The sequence below is a fragment of the Carettochelys insculpta genome, chromosome 5, assembly GCF_033958435.1.
Source record: "Carettochelys insculpta isolate YL-2023 chromosome 5, ASM3395843v1, whole genome shotgun sequence".
NCBI classification, from domain to species: domain Eukaryota; kingdom Metazoa; phylum Chordata; order Testudines; family Carettochelyidae; genus Carettochelys; species Carettochelys insculpta.
In genome coordinates this window covers 82,018,276-82,039,954 of record NC_134141.1, presented here as the reverse complement: position 1 = coordinate 82,039,954, position 21,679 = coordinate 82,018,276, and the positions used below count along the sequence as shown (strand labels likewise).

General features: G+C 42.2%; 1 protein-coding gene across 1 annotated transcript in view; it reads left to right on the top strand.

Moving 5' to 3' along the window:
- RASGRF2 (Ras protein specific guanine nucleotide releasing factor 2) overlaps nt 1-21,679 on the top strand; it is a 199,736-nt gene that overhangs the window by 128,492 nt on the left and 49,565 nt on the right. The window lies entirely within an intron of this gene.

Here is a 21,679-nt window from a genome sequence, read left to right as displayed (position 1 = left end):
CAATAGTATGAAGCCCATTGAAATCTGATATTATTTCTACTGACTGCAGTAAACTTTTGATCAAGTACTAATCTGTAACATTTTGATGGTGTGTTTGCTCAGAGTTATTTGTCCAAAGTCCTGACACGCCGAAGAGAGTACACTTCATGTTAAATTATTTTCTGTTATGAACATTTATTGGCTTTTTTAAATTATCTGTGATTTTGGAAGACCATAAACTGATCTTTGGAATCCTGACATAGAGAGATGGTGGATATCAGTATATTCTTTGGAAATACAAGTGTTCTTTGCCTCTTAGAACCAGATCTCAGATAAATTTTAACTAGAAGCGTAGTTAAAGTCTGGAATGGGCTACTGAGGGAGAGAGGGGGGGTTGCACACAAATGTAAATTGCCGAGAAGTTGTTTCTCAACCTCTTATGCAAGCACGACCCCCACAACAGCCTTTTTGCCATGTAGTGCAGCGGGGCAGTGGCTGGCACTAGGCAGCACAGAAAAAAACAACAGTGTGGAGACAGAACCACCAATTCCCTGCAGGGGCTATTTGTAATGGGTAGATGCTCTCACAGCGCTACTAGCAAAGAAAGAAAAGACATTTCTCAGGCTCTCATACAAACATGAGCCCACAGCCACAGGCTTGCGGCTCCAGATTTGAAATTCACCATCTTCCTGTTACCTAATTCCTGTGCACCTGGAGAGCAGCAGCCAAAGCAGAGCGCTGAAGGGCATTGTGGGCTACATACGGGACACCGCTGGAGGCTAATACACTTGATTTTAAGATGTGGCACTTCCACATTGGCCTTTAATCGAACTTTTGAATTCGAGCTTGACGCTCTACCTGTCAGGTAATGGCGGTATTGTAATCCCAATATTAGTGCTCCCTAAATCGAGCTAATGGTTTTTACAGTGAAGACAGTCATGGCAATATTGAGCTAACTGCCTTAAATTTGAATTTATCCTGTAGTGTAGATGCAGCCTGAGTCAATCCTAGCACCCTGTCGTAATCATGCCATAGCCTGTGTTAAGAAAAGTCTCTAGAAGACTCTTCCCTACAAATCTATATTGTACAAAGAAGCAAAATGCAGAACCTTTTATTTTTACTCCTGTGTATTGTTTGTTTGGTAACTGCGTTATGAATCTGAATTACCCTGGATTTTGATTTTGCAAAACAAAAGCCCATCAGCTCACCTCTTCTTCACTGCAGAGTGTCTTGCCTTCCTCTACTTTTCTGCTGCTTACATGAACTTCATGTAAAAACAGTCATGTCATCTTTAGCGGGTATGAAAAATTTTCCTCAGGGGAAATACAAAAGCCGTGCTGTTGGTCAGCTGTCTGAGGCTGGTAGGAGCTAAGTGCAGTCAACTCCCTTTGAAAAGGAATATGGTACTGTTGAATGTATGATGAAAGATCTACCTGAAGGCCACTCTGAGATAAAGCTAATGAAAACCTGGAGTCTGCCCAGTTTTCATGTTTATCAGCATACTGAATAGAGCCTACATGTTCTATATCTTATTGTCCAGTGGTGTCCTATGTGTCTGTAGATGGGGCCTAATTCTATTTTGAATATGGTCTTTTACCCTGGTGTACAAAGTTGGGGCAGTATGCTCCCCTCCTCCCGTAGTACATTTCCCACTTATTACAAAGTATGAAGCTAAACTGTTGCCCTTACAAATCAGAATATGTAATAACTAAGCTTTTAGTCAGTAGAGCTGATTTCATACCCGAATCACTCAGTGGGATCAAAATGTAATGCCAAACTTTTTTTTAGGACGATCTCTGTTTCTGTTCTTTGTTAATTTGGTTCATTTGTATACTAAACTGTACACATAATTATGGCAATTGCATAATGTTGTCATGCTGCTGGGCATCATTTGAACTTCTGGCTTCTTAAGTGTCAGCATTAATCTTAAAACTCATTGAACCATTGAGATGAGTGGGGGAGGTTCATGTCTTCGAGAGGTCCTGTTTCAGGTGGCTGGAAGCATATCAAAACAACATGGGTTTTGGTTTCACATCAGCTCTTTTTGCAACTTTTTTCTCCCCCTGTAATAAAGCCTAGACATTTACTTTTAAAAATTAAATCTGATGTCTGTAAAAATGATGAAGATGTCTCTCTCAGAGTAAATACTTCAGTTGGGTTATATCCATTCTTTGAGCTGGGTGTTTGATACTGCTGTTGTAATTAGTCCTGCTTACATTACAGTTGTTGGCAAACTCTTACTTGTCTAAAAGTAATGATTCACAACTCAGTTGATTTACTTATTATTCCTTTGGATAGCATTCAGGTCTCTTCACTCAGGTAAATCAAGAGTTAGGTAACTCAGGTAAATCATCTAGAGATGTGTATACAGACAAATGAAGATGCATATTTTCCAATAGACTGCATTGATTTCTCAGTTGTAGATCCTGTATTGCATCACATTTCATATTTTATTTGATCACTTGCTGTAGTTCACAAATTCTGAGTATACTTCGTTGCATGCCAACAAGGTACTTTTTTCTCTTTCAGCTATACCTGCTGTAGACAGATGAAAAATACAATTTCCCTACAGGCTGAAAGGGACATTGGGGGAAGTTTCATGAAGTAAAATATTTTGCTGCCACCATGTGCAATTGTGTCAGTGTGACATAACACCATCATTATTTTTAAATTGTGAGAGAATAGACAGCAAATGATTTGCAAACTCTTCTGACTGTTGTGAGGAAATGATTATACTGCGTGGTTGGGGCTCTGTATGGGTGGGCCACAGCGATCAGATGCATATAGGAGACATGGAATTTAAGTGTTATAGTGAATAAATTAGTGTTTCTTATGTTGATGTTTACATGAAAATCTTTGGTTACAGAGACGAAGAGAATTTTTGTTCATATAAGCAAGTGGGGTTTTATTTTTCTAGTACTGTGCAAAATATTTATAGCCAAACTGACACACAAAAACATTGGCTTTTTAACTTTGGTGTACTGGCATTGAAACGTAAATGTTGCCACTATATGAGAGAAGATATTTTTGCATGCAAAAATTGCTTCTTCTGAACTCTAACAGTTCTTTTTGCTTTGCAGAAGACTTATGTGAAACCTGTTTCTTTTGTAAGTCCTGGCCTCAAAAAACAAAAACCCACAATAACCAGATCCTGTGTTGCCTGCATGTATGTCATGGAATTGCTAATCCGGATTAAAGTGTCACAACTGAATTTGTGTCATGTAGACCATTTGTAAGCAGAGGGAAGGAGGTCTTAACCTTAACTTTATTTTGTTCAACTTGTAACTTCCTAATGGGGGATTGCCAAACAAGTTCATTTAATTTACTTAGTTGTCTTCCCCTGAGCCTTCATCCATTAACAAAATCAAGCTCACACCAAATACCTTTGGGGATTCTGAATTGTAGAAGTGTTGTCTTTTTTGTTGCTGTTTTTCTTTTTACTACTGGTTATAGCCAGAAACCAGCAGTGTGAGTGCTGGTAATCTCAGGGGATTTTCAGTCCACTTGTTCAGATGCAGCTGGTTTGGATAAGCATCCAGACAAGATCTCTGAATCTTTGAGAATTCACGATCTTGAGAATTGACTATCTTGATTCACAACTTCCTAGTGGAGCTGGGTGAAAAATATTTATTGAATAATTTAACAGCTTACATTTTATTCTATTAAAGATATTATATGACAAATGATCATATATTATTATTATTATTATTATTTATTATTCAGCCAACTCTGCTTCCTGGTGAGCTTCTGGGATGGAGAGGGTAAGGGTTGTCCATTGACAATTTTAAAAAGTCAGGGAATGCAAATGTTAAGATTCTAATAGCAATAACCAGTAAGCTTCAGTGAATATTTTGTGTGTTTTTATGGTATTATAGATACCTGGTAGTGATGCCACTGTTAAAGTTAGAACTTCCCTTCCATTATAAATGGGATTTTGACACACCATCCTCAGTCTTTTTCCCTCTGAAATATGCATGTTATCTCTTGTCAAAGGATAATTTTATTGAAAAATCAGGAGTGAAATGAACATGTAGATAATAATTTATTTGTTTGATTCTGTCTTCTAATCTAGCATCCATAAACATTATTCCTTTCCCCTTGACATTCACCTACTGTGTGATGAATTTGAATAGGCTTCTATTTTTTGTTCCTGAATTAGGAACTGTTGTAATTTAACAAAACTGTTGCTTAGCAATTCTAGCTGTCTGAATGGCTAAATGATCCTCCCTGTGCAGCTTTTGTAAAGAACTAACTTTGAATTAAAAATTATAATTATAATTGGAAGAGAAAATTGAAGTTCACCTTTGTAACAGATAACACATTCTGCTGTCATACCAGTAGTCCAACTACATATGAATCCTGCTTTGAACTCGAAAACATCACACCATTATGCAGCACATCAGTCAGTTTCATAAATTAAGGGCCCAGCTCTTGTATAGCTGACGAAAATATGCCTGAAAACTCTTTGGAGCATTAAAAAAGCAGTGGATAGGTGTACGTATAATCTCCATGAGTGGTACCAGTGATTAAAGAGTTGCAGTTCCTGGCAAGGTCCCAATGCTGCCCTCATGTATGCGTTTGGCTTTCCCTGAGAATGACCTGTATATATAAGGGAAAAGGTAAGTGCTTCTGAGTCTCTTTAGTGGTTTCCTCACACATGGCAGTGAAGGGGAAGAATAGGTCAGTGGTTTAAGAATTGGTCTGTTAAACCTAGAGTTGTGAGCTCAGTGCTTGAGGGGGCCATTTAGTGGTCTGGGGTAAATAGATTTAAAAAAAAAAAAAAAGGGGGATGGTGCTTGGTCCTGCCAAGAGGGCAGGGGCAGGACTCAATGACCTCCAAAGGTCTCTTCCAGGTTTATGAAACGTGTATCTCCATATATATTTTTGCTAGAGGTAAGCCATGATGAATGAGCTTTGTGAAACAGGAGAAAAGAGGATTTTCCTGTTCTTGAGATAAAACGTTGTCATATAATTCATATTTATTTATATTACCCCAATGCTGCTTGTTTTAGGGGCTGATAATAAAGCCATTTAAAACCTGACTTTTTTATAACAGAGATTTTTCTGACTGATATGCAGCCAGCCTTTTTTTTTTTTTTAATACTTTGCTTGATAGTCAACCATCCAGTCACAGATGGTACGAATATGATATATTTCACTCGGTAATATTCCTCTCCTCCTTTTTTTTTTTAAACTGTACTCCATAGTTAGCAGCATATATATGTATAGGCTGGAGAACTGGGCAAAACAGTTCCTTTAGCTAATGTTTGAAGTGTGTCACCCTAAAGGAAAAGATTAGGTTTTTCCCTGAGAAAATATTTCTTGCAGCGTACCAGTTGATCCACTCCCTCAGCTACTTGTACCTACAGAATATGCCTTAACCCTTGTTTTGTAGACAGATATACTTTATTTTAGTGGACTAACCGGTTATTTTAAATAGCTACAGAAAAGAGGAACTTGGTATGGTAGGAGGAACTTAACAACATTTATAATATAAGGACATGTCTACACCACAGAGTTATTCTGGAAGAGCTTATTCCTAAATAAACTATTCCAGAATAAAACTTTCACACCTACAGGAAAGCCCCAAAATAAGCAACACTTATACTCAAATAGCATGTCCACACACAATGGAGCCTATTTTGGATGAGAGCCCTCAGAAACACTCTACAGCTACATCTCCACATGCTGTTTCTTCTGGAAGCGGCATGCTAATAAGCTAACTGGAAGATGCTAATGAGGCGTGGATGCAAATTTTCCATGCCTCATTAGCCTATTGGTTTGGAGTCCAGAAGAAGTACATGTGGAGACGCGTGGCCCATGGGGATCTTCTGGAGGGAAACCCTCCTTCCTGGAAGCCCACCCTCCTTCCTGGAAGCCCCTTCTTCCCCAAAATTTAGTGAGAATTCAGTTTATTCTCTAACAATTTCCCAAACACATTAGGGGTCAGGTATCTTAAAAATGAAGACATAGTAAAAAAAGCAGTCGAAGAAGTAAAATAACATGTGATGTGTGGATTAAGACAATTCAAACCAAATCTGTCTTTCATGGATCTGGCGGTGATCTTCATAACCAAACTCACCTCTATAATCATGCAGATTAATTTCAGTTTTGTGATGAAATAAATAGAAGAGCTTTTTGAAAGACTTGACAATCATGGAATTCTCATCAAATTAAATATGTCCAGGACTGCTGAATCCTTTTTTTCCATACAGAGCACAAAAATTCTTTGCGACCATTTAATAGATCTGTAAAAAGAATTACGTCAGTACATGTTTATATTTAGGGCAGACCTCAAATCAAGGTGTTCAGCACTTCTGAAATGCAGGACACTTGTATTTTAATGCCTACATATGGATTAAGGAAACGAACTTAAGACACCAGGTTCAAAACTTTTGATCTGAATCTTTATTGAAAAAGGTATAGTGGAATAAATTCCTGATTCAATGTTCTCTTCTGGAGAAGAGAGATTTTCTTCATCAATGGCTGCAGATTTCAGGGAATTTACATGGATTAAAAGCCACACCAGTTAAATTGGCTGGATTAGGTCCTTAGCAGCAGTTTAGATATTGGTGGGAACGGTGGACAGCCATTGGTCACATTTTTAATACCGGTGGTTAGTTGCACCTTAATATAATTCAGTCTTGGAAACTAGATAATTATATCGGTAAACACACATTTAGAGAGCATATCTCATTTTCTGTAAACAAATCTGGGTTTTGAAATGTATGTGCATGTACCCAACAATTAGTATGCAATTTAGGCAATCACATTTGAATATTTGGCCTGAAATGCTTTTTTTTTCAACAGCTAACATCAGTTGTGAGTGTACCCCAGTACATCATATAGATTAAAACGCAAACATTCTATTCTGCTATGTGTTCCTTGATACATTAAAGAAGCGAGCAATATTATTTACTTTCTCTGAACCAACATTGTTGTGACCGATATGTTAAAAATAAAACACAATCAATATTATTGTTCACCTTTAGTACAAAAATGAGAGTTAGTGTCTTGTTTTCTTACTTCCTGCAGTGTGTTGAATATTTTTAACAACAAACTTCAGATGCACTTTACAGCTGTTGGCACATTTTCACATTGTTTAGTAATTTTTTAACAATACATTGTTTCCTTGGACACATTTCTTTTTGTGAACTATGCCTTATGAAAAAAAAAGTCTCATATAAAAATCATGTTCAGCTTCTCTTGTTGTAACAATCCTCTTTTTAAGATTATAAGGGCCACATTTTCAAATCTGACAAGTATTATAATGTTATCTTTGGATCCTAGATTTTTTTTTTCAAGAATGGTGGCTTCTGTATTGTAACCCAATAATTCTATGGGTAATCATACTTCTCAGTACAGTCAAATATTACAATTAAAAGTAGTCTTTACACATTACTTTTTTCAGTGCATTTGACTGAAGAAATGTTTCATTGGGCAGATATGATTTTTATTCTTATGGATTTAGTTTTAGGGCTAAAGGAACTTAGGCATAACTGCCTCTTCAGGTGCCACTGACATGCCTTGTTCAGTTGTTGCCTCACTTTGTAGGCGTCTGAATGCCTATAGTTGCCGAAGTTTCTTCTGGTGGACACGTCAAAGACACCTAAATCTGGATGGTGCCCTTCAGGTAATGAGCTCCTGATAGGCATTTCTCAGTCATACCTAAACTTTAGCTGGATTTTTCAAATGGGAACTCCCTGCAGGCCCTGAATAATAGAGGTTCTCTGAGCATGTCTGCACTTCAGAAAAGCTGTGGCAAGCATGTGGGAATTTTAGGGTTTGGCTGGCTGGTGTGTATGGCTACGTCTACACGTGAAGCCAACATCGAAATATCGATGAATAACGTCTACACGTCCTCCAGGGCTGGCAACGTTGATGTTCAACTTCGACGTTGCGCGGCACCACATCGAAATAGGCGCTGCGAGGGAACATCTACACGCCAAAGTAGCACACATCGAAATAAGGGTGCCAGGCACAGCTGCAGACAGGGTCACAGGGCGGACTCAACAGCAAGCCGCTCCCTTAAAGGGCCCCTCCCAGACACAGTTGCACTAAACAACACAAGATACACAGAGCTGACAACTGGTTGCAGACCCTGTGCCTGCAGCATGGATCCCCAGCTGCCGCAGCAGCAGCCAGAAGCCCTGGGCTAAGGGCTGCTGCCCACGGTGACCATAGAGCCCCACAGGGGCTGGAGAGAGAGCATCTCTCAACCCCCCAGCTGATGGCCGCCATGGAGGACCCGGCAATTTCGACGTTGTGGGACGCGGATCGTCTACACGGTCCCTACTTCGACGTTGAACGTCGAAGTAGGGCGCTATTCCGATCCCCTCATGAGGTTAGCGACTTCGACGTCTCGCCACCTAACGTCGAAGTTAACTTCGAAATAGCGCCCGACGCTTGTAGCTGCGACGGGCGCTATTTCGAAGTTAGTGCCGCTACTTCGAAGTAGCGTGCACGTGTAGACACAGCTATCGTGTCCTAAGATATGTAATAGGCAGGGGGTGGGGCACTCCTATGGGAAACCTATGTTCAAGTCCCTGCTGTGCCTGATTTAGAGGGTGGACTTGTGCATGAGTTCTACATATGAGTGCCCTGACCACCAGTCTGTTGAGTATTCTGGAGGATGTGTCTCAGTTTCTCCTGTTGAAGTTCTTCCATGTTGCATAAATACTTCAATATTCCCAGGGAGGGTGAAGAAATGTGAGTAATTGACTCAGCAGTGTAGTTGTTCTGGCACTTACGTGGCGTGTGGGAGCAGTAAATTCAAATCCCAGCTCCAATAAATATTTATCTGTACAAAATTGAACAGCTTCAACAGGAGAGACTGAGAGGGCCCTAGGGCAGAATAGCCTGTAGCCCAGTGATTAGAGCACCCAGCTGCAAAGTGAATGACCTATCTTCAATTCCCTGCTACAAATCATGCAGACTGGGGATTTTAGAACTGGGAAGTGCCTTAATCCACTAGGCTATTGACTATCGTGGGAAAGCAGTCCCGGTTTTCAGTGAGAAAGGGCAGATCTGCCTTAGAAGTTCAGCTCCAGGATGGAATCCCATGGAGATACGTTCCTCCCTCCAGCCTGTCACTCTGGTGCCTATGGCCCCGATCAATAGGAGTTAGGTAGCCAAGTTCCTTTGTGGATCTGGGGCCTCGGTTCTACCCCTTTCCTTCTGTATTTCATTCCTGACTAGCTTCAGTGACCTCTCACAAAGCATAGTGGCTTCTGTAAATCTCTTTAGTGGGTGCCAGGCTCTCTCCATGCAATGTACGCAGAGCTTGGGTACTTAACGCAGAGTGGTGAGCTTCAGAGTGCAGCAGGGTGTGGAGGGTTTAGCATGAGTTCAGTGCATCCACAGAGGTCACTCCACAGCAGCTCACATGGGTGGGCCTGGCTTCCCACTCCTGGCATTGCAATTCAGAGCATGGTGTCCTAGCATCTCTCATGTTTGGTCCAGCTGCTCCTCCATTAGCAGTTTACTAAAATGCACCTATTGAATTGACTGTGCCTGGAGACAGATGCCACAATGCCTAAGCCCCCTTTTTGGCTTTAGCTCTTAGTTTACAAACATATTGGTTTCAAAACAATCCAGACTGCTTAGGCTTTCCATCATAATCCTTACAGAATCACTTTCCTAACTGTAGAGACGGAAAGCAAGGGGCTTCCAGAGTAGTAATTTAAAAGTTGATTGCCTTATAGTTTTAAAATATTTTCCAAAAAGTAAATAGAGTTACAGTGACAATGTGTGAATTACTACTGTGCATCAGCTGGCTTGTGTGAACCCCGTGGGATTTACCTTACTAATACTATAATCCCTTGACTTGATTTGCTAATCCTTTGTATTTGCATGGAGGCTTTTAGTAAGAGAGTCCAGTGCCACCTTGAAATTATTTCTGACATGGGAAGTTAAACATGAAAGTTTTAACAATACAGTTTTCATACCCCAAGGATTCCATGTTTCTTGAGGACCTATGATAGTAAAATTAAAAGACAGAAAGGCACAGAGTTCTCTTGATTTTTTTTTCCTGCTTTTTGACTGTCACTCATCACAATTTTATTATTGAATCTATCAGCAATTATGTGCTCAACAGATAAACAAAAAGGCAGGTGTGATGGATGTTAAAAGTGTGTCATTCTTAAACTGTTGTAGCCCCAAGCTCAGGGCTCAGAATTGATTCTCTCTACTTCCATGCCCCACAAAGCTTGAATGAACTGTCACAGTATAATCCAGGATACAATGTATTTGACAATTACTAAAGAGGAACGATTCTATTATAGATTAGAAACAGTAGTCCATGTTCCCTAAATTAAGTTATTCATCTTTGTACTCTTTCTTTCTTAGCTAATATGAATAGTTCTCTTTTTCAGCTCTGGAATATTTCAGGCAGCCAGCTTGTAGTACCCCTGATAGTGTAGTCAAACAAATGAAAGAAGGAGAAATCCTTAGAAATTCAGATTTGTTACAAGTGGCAATTAGCGGCTGCTCTCCGACAGTCTCCTCTGGAAACATGCTAAGGCCAATTATTTCTGTAAGATTATATAACAGATATAAATGTAAATATTTAACTTGTCAAATAAATGTGCTCTTCAATGTGCACTGAGGCAAACTATTCATAATTATACTTTTAGAGATGAAGATAAGTAAAAACTGGGCACCCACCAGCTCCCAGCTCTCCCCTCTCTTTGGTGAGGACCTACACCTCATGCCTACTGACTGGGGTTTTAAGGCTGCATATTTCCCTGCCTTTTACTGCAATATTCACAGCAAGCCAGACTGTCTAAATAGGCCAGCCACGACACTTTGCATTCTCTCTGAAGGTCATGGCCAGTGTATTACAGTTATAAATTACCATACTGCTCCTTTTAAGCAAGCACATCTATTCTTAAATGCTGTTCCTAGATTACAGGAGCGTTCTTGTAGGCACAGCAAATCAACTCTTTGTTCTCCCCAGAATACTCTGCTGCATGAGGTCCTCATGTCCCTTGATGCTTAAGGACTTTAAGACATACCTGGATCCCCTTGAGACGTAAGTCTGCTAGCTTGGGTAATATACACAAGCTGCTGAATATTCTCTAACCAGCTGATCCAGGGAGAGTAGCCCTCCCAACTAATAATGCCCTGTTGGAACTAGGATAGGTCCCTGGGAATATTTCAGCTTTGTTGCCTCCCATGGTGAAGCATATGGAGAAGCAATTCCTCATATCTATGCACGGGTTTGAGGGCTTATAATCCCACCTGTCCCCAACTTCTTTTATGGTCACTGTGGCAAATGATGGGGCATCTCAGGGAAGACATTAGCCCAACTCTAAGTACAAAAAGTCCAAGAAGATGGACTTGATGGAAAGAGAGATTTATATCTCTCCTTCCCTGCAGATGTGTGTAGCAAACCAACAGGCATTGATCTCTACGTACGATTTTGTTAACTGGGCAGCCGTGTCTATATTTGCGGACAAGTTGTGAGAAGTCACCAGGAAGGAGTTCAAGACATTTGTTCCTGTTTGGTAGTGAAGATGTTGCTGCAGTAGTTCTGGATATGCCAGATGACTCAGCCAGACATACAGCTTCGGGTGTAATGATGAGGAATGCCTTCTAGCTGCAGAATTCAGATATTGCACCCAAATGTACAGTGGACTATTGAGGGCTTACTTTTTGATAATTGGGCTTTGTTCTCAGACAAAACTGACTAGACCCTTCACGCTTTTAATGATTCCAAGGCCACTTTGAAAGCTTGTCTGGTGTTACTGAGACATCACTATAATGGTCAATAGCAGCGACCCAGGAGGCAGCAGGGTTACCCAAGGAAAGGTCATATGTTTCTCTGGCTCCAGGTTAAGCCAACCTGTCCACTTCCCTTGTCATCTGGCCAATACCAGAAGCATTCTGGTGCCTGTGAAGACCTCGCCATATGTATCATAGAATCATAGAGCAATAGAGCTAGAAGAGACCTAAAAAAGCTATCAAGTCCAGTCCCCTGCTCTAAACAGGACCAAACCCATCAGATCAGCCCAGCCAGGGCTTTGTCAAGGCAAGACTTAAAAACCTCCAGGGATGGAGACTCCACTACTTCCCTGGGTAGACCACTCCAGTGCTTCACTACCCTCCTAGTAAAAAAGGCTTTTCCTAATGTTCAACCTGGACCTTCCCAATCGCAACTTGAGACCATTGTTCCATGTTCTGCCATCCATGACCACTGTGAAGAGCCTCTCTCCAGCCTCTTTGCGACCTCCCTTCAGTAAGTTGAACACTGTTAGCAAGTCCCTCCTCAGTCTTCTCTTCTGCAGACTAAACAGTCCCAATTCCATCAACCTTTCTTCATAGGTCATATGCTCCAGCCCTCTAATTATTTTGGTCGCCCTCTGCTGGACCCTCTCCAGCGTGTCACATCCTTCCTATAATTGGGGGCCCAGAACTGGACACAGTGCTCCAGATGTGGCCTCACCAAAGCCTAATAAAGAGGAATAATCACTTCTCTGGATCTACTGGCAATGCTCCTCTTGATGCAACATAATATGCCATTAGCCTTCTTGGCTACAACAGCACACTGTTGACTCGTGTCCAGCTTCTCGTCCACTACAACTCCCAGGTCCTTTTCTGCAGAACTACTACTGAGCCAGTCGGAATGACGAATGAATGACGAGAGACGAAACGAATGATGCAAGAAACTACTAGAGTTTGCTATGGAGCATGAGATGGTGATCTGCAATATGAAATTCCAACAAAAGGACTGTAGGAAGTGGGTATGGTGATCAAATGACAGGAAGTTCAAGAACATAAGAAGATGGGTAACATCAGTACAGCAGTGCTGAACTTTCCAAGGAATGGATATATAGCCTTGGGCCACAGTTCGGTGATCACAAACATCAAGCTAAAACTCAAGAAAAAGTGTAAGACACAGTTTAAGAAAAGAAGAGACATGGCGAGGCTAGGCGAGGAAGAAATAGGGAATGTGTACAGAGCAGTGCTCCAAGAGAAGATTATGAATGCAGCCACAGAAGAAGACCAGATAAGAAAGCCGAAGGAATAGCCACGGTGAGAGAAGAGGCAATTAAGCAGACTGTTTGGAAGAAGAAAAGATCAGAAAAATGTGGATTATGCAGGAGATACTGAAGATGGTCCAACAGAAGAGAGTGTTGAAGATCAGAAGGGATGTTTCCAAGAGGGTGGAACAGCAATATAGGGTGAAATGCAACGAGATAAGGAAAGCAGCCGGAAAGGATAAGGTGAAATGGTTAGAGGAGCAGTGTGAAGATACAGAGAGGTATTACTTTGAACATAAGAGGAGGGAAGTGTATAAAATGATTAGGAATATTAACGGGAAGTGGCAGCTGAAGCAGATGGTGATCAGAGATGAGAATGAAGAGGTGCTCATGAACAAGGAGAAGATTGTGCAGCGATGGATGAGATATTGCACCGATCTATACAAAGCACAGTTGGACCCAAATGTCTCAGAGAGACTGATTGAACAACTGAAAGAGAAATCTCTGAGCATTAAGAACAAGACCAATATTTTGAAGAGGAAAGTAGAAAGAGCAGTGAAACCACTAAAGAACAGGAGCCCTGGAAATAAGATCATGGGAGAGATGATTAAATATGGTGGAGAAAGTATCATCCAGGAAAGACACTGACTACATAATACAGCATGTGAAGAAGTGAAGGCACCTAAGGAATGGACAAGATCCTTGCTAGTGGCAATACACAAGAAGGAAAATGCACTGCAGTGCAAGAATTACAGAACGATTGCCTTAATGAGTCATCTAGGCAAGGTGCTGAGATCTCAGATTGATGAACATCTAGCAGACAAGCAAGCGGGGTTCCGGAAAGATAGAAGTACCATACAGCAGATACTGGCACTAAGATTGATAGTGGAGAAAGCTTGACAATAGAACAAGACCATCTACACTTGTACGGAATGGATAGAAGACTGATACAGTTGTTGAAGGATATCAGTGACAATGCAGTGGCAGCGGTGAGAATGTGTGGAGAGCTGGGAAGTTAGTTTAGAACAAATAGAGGTATGAAAAAAAGAGCTCCAATATCACTGAATATCTTCATCGTGCATCTAGAGAGAGCAATGGACAAGATCAAGGACGAGGTAGAAGGAATTTCTATGCATGGGATAAGAATTAACAACTTGAGGCTCGCAAATTTATATAGTTGTCATTCAGGAAGATGAGGATAAGCTAGCAAAAATGGTGCAGGTGCTAAATGAGGAAGGGAAGCAGTACAGTCTGATTATGAACATAGATAAAACAAAAACAGTGGTATTTGGAGATAAGGAAAGAGGAAGGAAGATCAGTGTAGATAGGACTGAACTAGAGAACCTGGAGAAGTTCACATATATGGGAAGCAACATAACATGGTCTGGACTGGAAATGGCAACTAGAATAGCAAAAGCAAGAGCAAGTTTGAAGGTGATGGATAAGATCTGGAAAAGCAAAACTATTAGCTTAGGAATGAAGCTGAGCATCATGAAAATGTGTATTTAGCAGCATGTTGTACAGATGTGAGCCATGGGTGATAAAGAAAGATTTGAAGAGAAGAATATTGGCATTTCAGAGGAGTTGTTATAGAAAGATCCTGAGAATTGGATGGATGCAGAAGGTCACCAATGAGGAATTATATAGGAAGATACAAAAGAGAACCTACTGCAGAAGGTTATACAACAGAAATTACAGCTGTTCGGGCATATTTGCAGAATGAACGATGAACAAAAAATCAAGACTGTGGTATCTGGCATAATGGACGGCTCGAACAGGAGAGGCAGACTCCACAGAGAATGGGTAGATGATATAGCAGCTTGGTGCAGAGCTAGTTGGCAGAAACTAAGCCACTCTGCATTGGACAAAGAAAGATGGAAGGAATAGTGAGAGAGATGTCAAACGCCAGTGGCCGCTGAGCCCATGGTGGTTGGTGATGATGATAATGATGTCCGTGACAGGACACAGAGTGTCTCCTACTATGCCACTTCTCCTTTCCAGCCTCCCCTGCTCCTCAAGGTACAAGTTCATTCTATGAGAATGCAGGCAACGTGAATTGTTTTCCTAAGTGATGGTCCCATTTTGGAGATTTTCAGGCCTGCCACTTGGTCCTCTGTATGTATGTTGGCAAACCACTGAGTCATTACTGTTGTATCCCACTCTCATGCAGATTTTGGGAGGGCAATCTGGCAGTTCTTGTTTAAACAGGTTGTGAGCTCCACCTCCTGTGGGTACTGCTCCGGAGTTACTTGTATGGAATAAATGGCTGCATCTATGTGAAAAATAAATCACGGTTACTTATTCTGAGGCGTAGTTGTGTTAGTCTGTCACTTCAATACAAACACAACAACAACAATAACACTAGCAGTCCTGTAGCACCTTAAAGACTAACGATGTTATTTATTTCATAAGACCCCCACAAAACTCATTACTGAATAAACAAATAAAGTTGCTAGTCTTTGAGGTGCTATAGGACTGCTTGGTTCTTATGGCTGCTTACTGTAACTGTTCTTCTGCCTGTAATGCAGGTAAGCATTACGTGACGTACCCTTTTGTCTCCTCTGCACTGGTGTGTCTGCTTCTGACAGTCAGTGCAACAGAACTGAGTGGTGTTGGGGGTGGTGCCACCTTTATGCAGTCAGTAAATGCAAATGCAACCCCTACAGATACAGTTAGGCAAAGTTCTCTGGCTGTGGAGCACTGGGTACATGCACACCTACATGGAATACATATCTGCCTCACGTCTCAGAGAACAACTGTTACAGTAAGTAATTGTGTTTTTTTTCCCGTGTAATGCATGTAAGAAAACTGCCTGAAAGTTAAACTAGATGGTGTTATACAATGCGAAGGGAAGTGCGTGCCAAAGTATACCCAGCAATTAAATCATAGTGAAAGAATTAATACAATAGAACTGGCCGTGTTTGTATTCACTTTGAGAAGCTGTGATAGGATTCCTGAAGCAGTCACCATTCTATTAAGAGGCCGTATTTGTAGGAATTGTGTATGTTCATGTCAGGCACTGGGAAAAATTGTCCTTAGAAGTAAATCTCACTGAGCGGCATACAAGGCCACTGCTAGTTAGAAATACTACTTCTGGAGCTCCTCTAGATGGTGGTGTATGGTGACCTTGCAGCTGAGCCCCAGTGGAGGTGGGGCTGTTCAGCATGAGCACCGGGATAAGGTGAGATAAAGAAACAAGTAAATAGCATAGGGAAATATTCGGCTGGGCGTGGAGGGCAGTAAAAGAATGGAAACATGGACCAAATAAGGCTGAAAAGAGACTGGAATAAGAGGGAAGGCTGCGCTGTTTGCTATATGCACCTCCTCCCCAAACAGGTGATAGCCATCACCTGGTGGGGAAGTGGTGTGTGACGGGCTGCAGAGGAACAAAGATAGGAAGCAGCTGCTCCCTTGGAAAAACAAAGCATTATTTTCTGCTGCCGAAAGCAATATAAGACTCAGTGTTGAATCTTCTTCCTTTGTCAGGGCGAAGTCACAGTATGGGGGAATTGATGGAAACATGGCCACATGGTTGCTTTCTGTTGATTATCTGAATTCCATCAGGCAGTGGCTGTAGTTTCCCATCGATTCTGTAAGGCCCCTGACAGCAAAGAGAGAATAGAGAAGCTTCTCTGGTAGATGGAGCTCATAGACCTTGATACCCTTCCACTGGCTCATGAGTGGAATAGAGATAGAGATGTAGTTTGTACCCCTTGCACCTGCTTATCTTGTGTACTGTGCCAGCCATCTCCAGGCCTCTGACCCCTGGAGACATAGGACTTAAAAGAAGCCCATGCTTCAGAATTCCTTCTTCTGAAAGGCTTTCTGCTGAACAAGCCCACAGCCTCAGTTCTGTTCCTGCACATGAGTAAAATCAGCATTTTGTGGGAATAAAAACGTGTGCTCATAATTAAAAGTTGTATCACAATGCATATGCACATGACAGCAGAATTAGAGTTTCACAGGCCACGCCAAATTTGCTTCATTTTGCACACTTAGTTTTTAAATCTGTTTTATTTAACACACAGAATCGTAGAACACTAGAACTAGCAGGGACATCAAGAGGTCATCAAGTCCAGTTCCCTTCCCTCACGGCAGGACCAAGCACTGTCTAGATCATCCCTGTGAGATGAAATGCTAAAGGCTAAAATAAAATGTCTGTTACCCACCCCCGCCAGTAAATGTTGGTATTTGTTGCTCTGTTGTTTGGCAAATAATATCACACTTTTACTTTTATTGCATTTAACTGTAGAAATTTTTGGATATGGCAGCAACCAGCATTCCCTGTAATCTGTGATCTTGGACAGCCATCCAGGAGAGATTTAAATGCCACACAGCTGATTAGCAGAGTGCTCGCAGCTGGCAGCATGGTTTCTATTGGTGGTGTAGATAAGAAGTTATTCTGCATGTGGAGGGAAAAAAATAGAGGGAACCTTAACAGTAACCAAAAATAATCAATCATCTATTAAGCAGCAAAGTTTCTATATTTAAGTTGTGCGTTAGCCTTACAGGTTAAAATTTGACAGGTGTATTTTCTTTTAAGATAGTACTTCCAGTCTGCTTATCAGAACTAATTTTTCATGGGGTTTTGTAACTTTGCTGCTGTTGATGGTAGGATCTCGCCTTGTGGTCTACCTGAGTCCCTTCTGTGAGGTGCTGTACATCTGCAACTCCCACTGAAGCCACTGGCAACCAAAAGCCTTCAGCACCCACAGATGGTTGACTTGGTCTAAAGCAGTGGGGCTCAATTACTTCTTCCCATGTATAAACATGATGAGATAACCAGAAGGAAGAAATTAATTTTATATAGCTCAGGTAGTATGTATGTAGATACTACCATACCTTGATGGTATGAAAATGCTGGCAAATTAATGAATAGCTCTCAGGAAAATAATGGCCATTTTGAAGAGGCTAGATGGTATATTAAAAAGATATTCATAGATTGAGAGCAGTAACATTAAGAGAGTTCAGATTGAGTCTAAGCTATTCATCTATGTTTGTGTGACGTTCAGTCTGCATTTTAGGGTTCTAATAATCATAACGTTTTGATATATGCAGATGGTAGCCAATCTACAAAATGCAAAAGCATGAAGAAACATTCCTGTGAGTTTGTTAAGCATTGCTGATGTGTTTTACAACTGGGGGAAATGCAATTAAATTATTTAGCTGGTCACCAAGGGTCTGGACAATGCAAAATGAGCTCCTGAGTACTCTAGTGCATTCTAACAGCATTCACTCCCCACAAGCCCAAAAACGCACACCTTGAATTCTGCTGCTGCCAGATTCTGCTCATCAACAAAGGCAAGCATCTCTCTGATTTGCAAATCCAGGAGGGGAACGACTTGCCTACCACCAGGCAAGATGTCTGCCAGTGAAGGCAAAGATATCTCTAGACACCCTTCCAATTAAAGCCATAGTCACCTCCTTCCAGACAGAAGTGGCAGCTGTCGAATCTTCCTTGCAGTTGCTGTCAGGCCAACTTATTAGGAAATTCTGAGAAACTTCTAAAAATGAGTTTAGAATCTGCTCTTCTGCCACCAGCAGGACAGCAGTCAGTGGCAAGCGCCCTCTCTGAGTCTTGGGTGAGGAGGGCGAATTAATACAGTAAAAATGACTTGCCTGGTTTTTTGTAAATTTTGAGTATGATACCTGTCACCATCTCTCGTGGAGTCTCACTCACCTCTCACAAGCACCCCTGGCCAAGTGTGTGTACCTGCTCTCTTTCTGTTTGTGGTGGCTCTTCAATGATTCATGCCTCTAGCTGAGTCACATGCAGTTTGCTAAAATAAAGCAAACCCCTTCTGGGGCTGAAGTCCAACAGGGGCCTCTCTCAGTGCCCCATGTAATCTCTCTCTCTGGCTGTGCTTTGGAACACAGAGGTACCCCAAGGCTCCTTCCATTGCGAGTGTCTGCTCTTTTAGGGCTTTTCTGGCCCCAGCCATTCAGCTGAGTCACCTGTAGTTCAGTTCCCTGCTCTGGTGTGCTTCACTGTCTAGTCCACTTCTTCAGTGTCTAATGGAGTACTGGGGAGGACATGGCCCTGCTTATTACTCAGGTCCCGGCCCAGCCCCAGGGACCTTATAGATAGCAGCTGTCTGCAATAGCTCTTAAATGAGTTGCTGCTGTAATTCCCTGGGTTACTTCCCCAAAGCTCCAGCACCTTCTTTAAACCTGCCTTAGGGTCTTGTCCTGGCAGAGTCCCTAAAGTCAACCCAAAGCACTATTTGCTGTCCTTCAGCTCCTGCAAGGAGCTCCTCTTGCTCTGGTCCTGCAGCTCTTATACTGTCCTTCTGTCCCCTGGTTGGCTGTTTCCCACACAACCATTCTAAGCAGCTTGAATGACCTCTCTACTGCCCTTTTCTGCGGTGAAGTGTGGCAGGACCAGAACCTCAGGGCCTAGTCTACCCCATCATACCATCTTATTTTAAAAGGTTCAATAAGATTGCTAAGCCATTAACTTGGGGCATTGACCTGAGCCCCATATAATCAAGAGCATTTCATCTCACCATTGGTGGGGATGGTTTCAGAAACCCAGACCCCAAACTTTTTATTTTACCTCTGCCATGCTCACATCCTGAGGCTAGCATCAGTCCCAGCACATAACAACAACAAGCACTTATGAAGCAGGGGGAATGGAAAGGCAATTAATGCAACTGATCACCTGGTGGTGTAGCCACCAGGGGCCGCCTCTATATCTCCTGCAGAAAGGCTCACAAGGTTAGATGTTACCACCAGTGCTAACAGGAGACACTAGAGAGTGAGAACCCTGAGGTGATTGCTCCACCCCCTTTTATAGGCCCTTGTCTCCAGGCAGATTCTGGTCAGGAGACCTAACCCTTTCCCACCTTTAGTTTCCTGCCCTTTTCTGAGGGAAGATGACTACTCATCTCTGGCAACCATCTTTCAAAATGTAGCCTAGTATGGACTCCATGTTGAATATGGAAAGCAAGATGGAGTCCCCTTTCCACCAGAATCTATGTGGGAGATTTAACAGTAGTAGTAGTAGTAGTAGTAGTAGTAGTAGTAGTAGTAGGCATCCTTCAGTCTACGTAGACTATGGATCGCACCCTTCATAGTTCCACTTGGGATCATCATTTGCAGTGTCGACTGTGACTGTGAAGGCCCACACGAGAGTGACAGTCCTTGCTGCATCTGTTGCATGTGTAATGGGTGTCTGGCAGGTCCTTACTGTGCTTTCTGTGGGCTCACTTCTCCTCTGCTAGCTATCTGATCCTCATCTCACCCTTCTGAAGGCCCTTGTGTAGTTCCTGCCTCCATCTGCTGCGATTGTCTGCCAGCTCCTCCCAGCTGTCCGGCTCGATGTCTACCTCCCTAAGGTCCCTTTTGCAAACATCTTTGTAGTGCAACTGGGGGCATCTGGGAGGTCTTTTGCCAGAGGCTAGCTCGCCAGACAGGATGTCTTTTGGGATCCTTCCATCATTCATCCTGTGGATGTGGCCAAGCCAGCGGAGCCGCTGCTGCCTGAGGAGGGTGTACATGGTTGGGATTCCAGCTTGCTCAAGGACAGCGGTGTTGGACACTCTGTCCCTCCATGATATTCCAAGGATGTGCCTGAGGCATCACAAGTGGAAGATGTTCAGCCTCTTTTCCTGGCAGGTGTACAGGGTCCAAGACTCGCTGCCATACCGGAGGGTGCTGAGGATACAGGCTCTGTAGACTTGCATTTTGGTGTGGGTGTACAACTTGATGTTATTCCACACTCTCTCGCTGAGTCTGGACAGAGTTGTGGCTGCTTTTCTGATCCTCCTATTTAGCTCAGACTCCAATGACAGGGTGTCAGTGATGGTGGACCTGAGGTAAACGAACTCATGGATGACCTCTAACATATAGTTGTCAGTGCTGATTGATGGAGGTTCAGCAACGTCCTGAGCAAGTACATTTAACAAATTTAACAAATATCCATTTAATAACATGTTAAATTCGCCCCAACAGGGGCCAGCCCCATGAAACGTGAAGCAGAGAAAAGACATTTCTTGTACAGAAGAAGTCCTTCACCCTGCACAGGACAGGGCATGCTGCTGTCTTCAGGCATGGTTCACACAGCCTGGCAGCCATGTGGGTGGGTGTGGGAGCTTGATTTTCAGCCAGCACAGCTGAGCATCCCTGATGTTTATTCAGCACAGATTCATCCACCCATACAAAAATGAGATCCTGGCTCTCCTGATGGGGTTCTTTTGCAACCTTGAGAAGTCATGGCTTGATGCAGTCGTCACACTGGCCAGAAAGAAAATTGAATTCACGTTGCCAAGCTTCCTGTTTCCTACTTTCTGCACATCGGGAGAGCAGCAAAGTTGCTAGGGAAAGTGAAGTTGACAGCAGCCAGAATGGAGGCATTCGAGGCATTGTGGGATACCTCTGGAGGCTGATAGAATTGATTTAAAGTAATACTGTTTCCACACTAGCATTGTCGATTTTGAAATTCGAACTTGATGTTACACCATGTTGGCGAGGTAGGGTAAGAAAATTGACCTTAGCACCTCTTAAAATTGACCTAATGGCATTTGCAGTGAAGACAATCACATTGTAAAATTGAGCTGAGTTCCTTAAAAGCAATTTTATGCTCTAGTGTATACATAGCCAAAGAGAGCATCAAGCCTTTTAAAGGCTCCACAATTGTAATCTGTATTACGCGATATAAAATAACCTCTAGAGACTTACGTTTGATTCAACAAAAATAATTAATTAAGAATGTATTG